Here is a 6,309-nt window from a genome sequence, read left to right as displayed (position 1 = left end):
TCATTTGTTTGGAAGATTTTATGGTCATTCTAATTACTATTAAGGTCTCACTTTGCACATTATCCAATTAGCATGCATATATCATATAATAGCATACATTCCCATACATCTCATGCATTCATGGATAAGCAATAAATATGGTATGATCATGGACTTTCTAAGGGATTCAATTATGAACCACCAAGAATTGAATCAGGGCATTCCTAGGTGCATTTCATTCATTCATTTTACAAGAGTTGCTGAAGGAGTACATAATCAACACTTGATCTTGAATTCCTCCCACTGGTCCCACCAATGCTCTTGACCTCCTTGAACTTCTTGCAATCCAATATTACATAGTAATCCTTGGCATACCAAGGCGAATTTACAAGAACTTAAATAAATGAAATTACAACCCAAAAATTATTACAAACTTAATAATACATGCCCAAAATAAATTAAAATAAATTAATTAATTTACAATCCCAAAGAAACATAAAAGAAATAAATCCAATCACATTGGTCTTTTATAGTCCATGATCATCCATCATGCATATCACTATTTAACAATTAAATAAAACATACATACTTAAATTAAATTGAATATCTCATATTCAACTTAAAAATCCAGATTTGAATATGATTCACATAAATTTAAAAATTCAGATTTGAATCTCATTCAAACAAATTTAAAAATTCAGATTTGAATCACATTCAAACAACTTTAAAAATTCAGATTTGAATCACATTCAAACATTTTTAAAAAAATTAGATTTGAATCACATTCAAACATTTTTTAAAAAATCAGATCTGAATTTTATTCAATCAATTTTAAAAAATCAGATTTAAATATGATTCAAACAACTTTAAAAATTCAGATTTGAATCACATTCAAACAACTTTTAAAATTCAGATTTGAATCACATTCAAACAATTTTTAAAATTCTGATTTGAATCATAATTTAATTGTGTAATAAAAATTCTAATTAAACAATTTAATTAGACATAAAATGGATCTTAGATCATACAACAATTGCACATTCATCATCCATTTACCTTTGCACACCATTGTTGTGCATCAACCATGCGCACCATGGTGTTCATCATTTGTGCCGCCACCTTGGCTTTGCAACCAGCAATGAACTTTTGATCTCATGATCAAACACACAATTAAATCATATAAACATCAATCTAAATGGCAAATATAGTGGCTCTGATACCAATTGAAGGAACGGAAGCGTGAAAAACACAAGTTTATACCATTGAATTCAAAAATTTTCACCTAGAGTCACATGCATCATGCAATATTTATTTTTATCTATTTAATTTCAATGATAAACAACATATTAAAACTCTTTTAATATGTTTTTGGATCTGTATTTGCCATTTAAGATTTTAAAATTAATCAGATTAATTTTAGAACCCTAGATTTAATCAAAAACTATTACACTAACCTCTTGATGCACTGCAGCGTGTCTGCGCCTTTGAGATTTGTCTTCAGGATACCAAATGTTGTCCCTCTAGCTTGTCCACACCAATAACACCTATGGCAGTCCTTGAACAGCTTCTAAAGTTTTTTCTATTAATTAGAAATTCAAGTTCTGCCTTTTAAGAGATTAGAAATGTAAACAGGACACTAGAAACAGTTTCTAGTATTCTTAATTCAAGAGATTGATGGCTAATCTCTTTGAATTGATGAGAGATGAAGAAGAATAGATGGAGAACCTCAAATGGCGTGACAAAGGAGAGGAGTGGCTGCTGGTTGCTTTTCTTTTCATAACAACACTTATATAGCTAAGTTAACACATTAAACCCTTGCCACATGTCACCCTTTGATTAGCTCCAGGTTTAAGTGACCCAATCACATTGTGACAAGTGTCAAACCTATATTTAATCTTGATTTTAATCATCTTACATGATTGAAAAAACATTTGGCAAGCTTATGTGTAATCCCATGTGTCACCATCTCATGGTGCTACGTGTCACACTGTGAAATGACCAAAATGCCCCTGTGTCTTAATTTTGAGTTCTTAACCCAAAATAATTATTTTTTCTTCTTCTAATTTATATCAAATATAAATTAATTAATTAATCTCTATTAATTAAATTCATATTTAAACACTTTAAATATAAATTTAACTTATACTATACATCCAATAATCTAGATTTGGTTTTAAGTCATGCTAGGGACTTTGCAATTTAATTGCAAACCAAACCTATTTAATTAATCAATTAAACTCTTTAATTAATTAATTAAATCATATTTAATTAGGTGATAACTTGTGTATGTGTGTGACTTACTAGGCTCATCACTAATTGGCAATGAGACATGATATCAACTCTTAATATCATCAGAACTCTTTCTTACCATAAATGATTTCTCTAAATCATTTTATGAACCTCATAGACCATGGTTAACACCTAGCATAGCATGCCATGACCACCCAATTAGTAATAAGGTTTACCTTAAATGAACCTATAATCATATGTTACCATGCACTAGAATCTCTCTGTTACAAAATCCCAACTCAAGCTGAAGTCATGGTTTATGTTAAACTCCATTTGCTATGAATATTATATTCTCTTTTAATTCCAGTTCTTGATTAAAAAGATTTTCTCATCAGAAACTCTTTTCTGTATAAATCTATCTGCCCTGGCCAGGAACTTGAAACATCAAGAACAATTAAATGAACATAGGACTTTATCTCTATTTACTTAGAGGAACAGATTCCATCTTGATCAACACTTACCTCCATATATAACTAGTAGGAGCCAACACATACCCATATACCCATACACAGTACAAGTATGAAAGCAGTATCAAACTCAAACTACCTATATACAAGATAACTGTGCTATCTCAGGTCTAAAGATTATATGCACTGATATGATTTATGACAAAACATTGACAAGAGTAAACTCCATGTGCTTGTCATAAGTGTCACTGGTTCGGCCTACTTATCATGTATAAGTGCCTATCATGTTTGTTATATGACATGAGACTCACCATTCCATCTTATTTATATCTCATATAAATAACTTGGGAACAAACATGAATACAATCTTTCTGGATAAGTCATGTCCTTATTATGAAGTATCTTCGATTGTGAACCTATTTATGATACTTTGTGCTAGAAATATTGTCACTCATATTCTTAACAACTTAAGAATAACATTTCTAACAAAATATCAATGGACCTTTTCTATTGCACATAAATATATTATGTAAACGGAAAAGTGGAAATGCCTTTTATTAATAAAATATGTACAAGATACATACTAAATGATATGCACTAGGGCATACTACTAACAGGAGTCATGGAAGGGCTGGCTCGTGATGGGCTAACTGAATTTTTTTACAGTCAAGTAGATGAATCTATGAAGCATTATGAATCATCATTGAACGATTGTATTCTGGGTATTGGAAAGTTCTTGAGTGTGATATGTGCGTTTGCGTCCATAAGCTGGTTTGGTGATACTGTAATCGAAAGTCGCTTGGATAAATATTACCTTGTGCCAGTGGTGCTATGCTGTGGTAACCTATGCTTTTATGTGCTGGTTGGGTTAGCCTATGCAACGAAAGAAGCCCCTCCGCAGGATGAGATGGATGAGGTGGATATTGAACTGGTTGGTGCAGAGTATGTGACTCGTTCCACCTCCACAAACCCTGCAATCACCAATATTATGATGGATGATAAGAATCTGCGATCGCGCTCCCTTCAAGTTGAAGGATATAGTAGTGATATCAACAACAAGAAACTTCTCTTACGCTCTCGCACATTTAAATGAGCAATGGTTAGGCATCATTTGATTCAGTTTGTGTCTTCAAATCAAAATAAATGTTCATGGATTTAGTTTCTACAGCTTATGTTGAATTTATTTAGCAGGCAATTTAATGTTGTAAGGTTTTATACTTGTATGCCTCATCTGGTTTTATCAAACAATTCTGGATATCCCTACCTTCCTCATCTGTCAAGATATGTTGCAGAAACTTTTTGTCAGGTGGTGGAAGACAATTTAGCTGCTTTGACACCCAATTTATTGTTGAAATACAAATATGCAAAGCCAACTCATCCAAAGAGCACAGATGGATATGAAAAGAAGTATTGCCTAAACTCATTCAACTAGTACAGCTGATAAAGACCTAAAATGAGAAATTATCCAACAAACCCAATGTAAATGAAAATATTAAACGTTTTCCTTCACAGATATATATGGTTCGCATTAATTTTCATGAATCTAACCCATATGTTTGTGAGCAAAGTTGTATTGCACTATAATAAGGTTTCGATCAAACTGAAATTTTAAAGCTTTTGTTTCAGGATCATGTTCAGCTCTAAAAATTGCATATTGTTCACTGAACTACAATTAAAGCAAATAAATTTCTGAAACTATGAATGTAGCACAAAAGCATAATCACTTGCAATAACAAAATTTTTACTTACAATTACATGGTATCGTAATAAATACATCCTCATCCGCTTTACGATCCATAGTTCATAATTCTTATATCTTTATTAATACAGTATTTGGTGTGTATATGCAGTATATAAAACTCTCAGCTTATGCAGAAGTTTGAAAAGAACTCAATTTGCAGATTCCTTACCTCAAAAAAAGACACCAAAAAGGCAAAATTTAAAGCATCACAGAGGAAGAACATAGTTTCTGTTCCTGCTATACCTTGACAAGAACAATTGCCCCCCGCAAGAAAGTGATCTTTTTAATGAACTTGGCCCAATTTGCAAAGACCTCCCAATAGAAGAACTAGCCATGAATTTTAGCAAGCTTTGATTGACACCAACTCTCTTAGGAACAATTCCCATATTGGATTCGTTCTCTTTTGCCAATTCTTAAAAAAAATAATACCGAACAAAGAGAGCATTTCTCAGCTTTAGCTTTATATATTTTTTTAATATTACTTTTTATTAAAAAAAATCATATTCGTAAATAACATTTTTACATCATAATTTTATTACCGTCTGTCCATGTATAAATGTGCTGTGTAAATGATAATTTATGAATCAATGATATTTTTGAAAGAGTGAGTGGATTCACAAATTGGAGACACTCGACCATTCAACTATGTATGTCAGGTGAGAGATCCAATTATCATCTTGCCTCTTTCAAAAGAAACTACTTGGAAGCGTTAAGCCTAGCTTCTTTTGGCCTTTCTCATCAGTCAATGCAATCTGGAAAGATGGGCTCAAACTTGAAGGTGCTGGCGACCTTGAAAGAAACTGCCGGGCCTGTTTCGTGAAAGAGATGGAGAAATTTAGCAACCACCCTAAAATTTTCAAGGCAATAATTTACCACCTATTAAGTGATAATATGCTAATAAAAATATTTAATGTAATAATTTGCTCAAAATTTTAAAGTAATGGTTTCCATAAAAATCTCAGTGATTTAGAGTTTTGTCATCTAACACATTTTTAAACAACGAACATAAACATTCCCGAAACACTAATGATATAGTATTAGTTAGAATTTTGTCATCTAATTTTTGACGAAATCTTTCCATCACAAAAAATCTATCATAAAATTCTCTAAAAAATTTTATCGCCTCTTATACTTGTACTCTTAACTCACACTTCTGGGATGAAATATATAATTGTCTCCTATATTTGAGATTTTTTTTTTTTTAATTATGATAGAAAAGTCATCCTCAATTCTAAATAGTAATTCAATTAGGGACAAAAAAATATATTGATTCCCTATAACATAAAATAATTATGATTTGAGGACCATAAAAAAAATTGGTCCCCAAAAATTGTCCCTTGTACTCACTCTTTTTGTAGTGAAATAAGAACCAACTTGCTAAAGTACTGTTAAGTCGGCTGACCTTCAGTATGTATAGAAGGTCATACTTGTAAGTTCTTCAATATCTCTGTTAATTCTAGTGTTTGTTTAAATAAATTTATTGTTAAATTGAGACATTATTAATTAATAAAGCCCTTTAAAAATTATTATAATGTACCCTGTTTTGGAGAGGTAAGAAAGAGAAGAAATAGGTTGGAGAGGGACAGAGAGGTGTGCTTCGGAAGGGAGTAAAACAATTAAAAAAACAAAAGGAAAGCTTCCAGCTTTATTTTATTATTATTTTTTTTTTTTTGAAAATTACCAAAAAAAACTACAATCTTTTATAATTTTTATAATTCTACCTTATCCTTTTTTTTAATAATTCACCCTAACTTTTGGCACCGATTTAATTCTATCCTACTATCAAAATCACTTGTTAAACTTAACAGTAACATTACGTTATTATGTCTAATAAGCATTATAATATCTAATTAATCACTAATCCTATCCCCAAGTTACCCTAATATCCCTAAA

This window comes from Hevea brasiliensis, chromosome 8 (genome assembly GCF_030052815.1).
Source record: "Hevea brasiliensis isolate MT/VB/25A 57/8 chromosome 8, ASM3005281v1, whole genome shotgun sequence".
NCBI lineage: Eukaryota > Viridiplantae > Streptophyta > Magnoliopsida > Malpighiales > Euphorbiaceae > Hevea > Hevea brasiliensis.
This window is presented reverse-complemented; position numbering follows the sequence as displayed.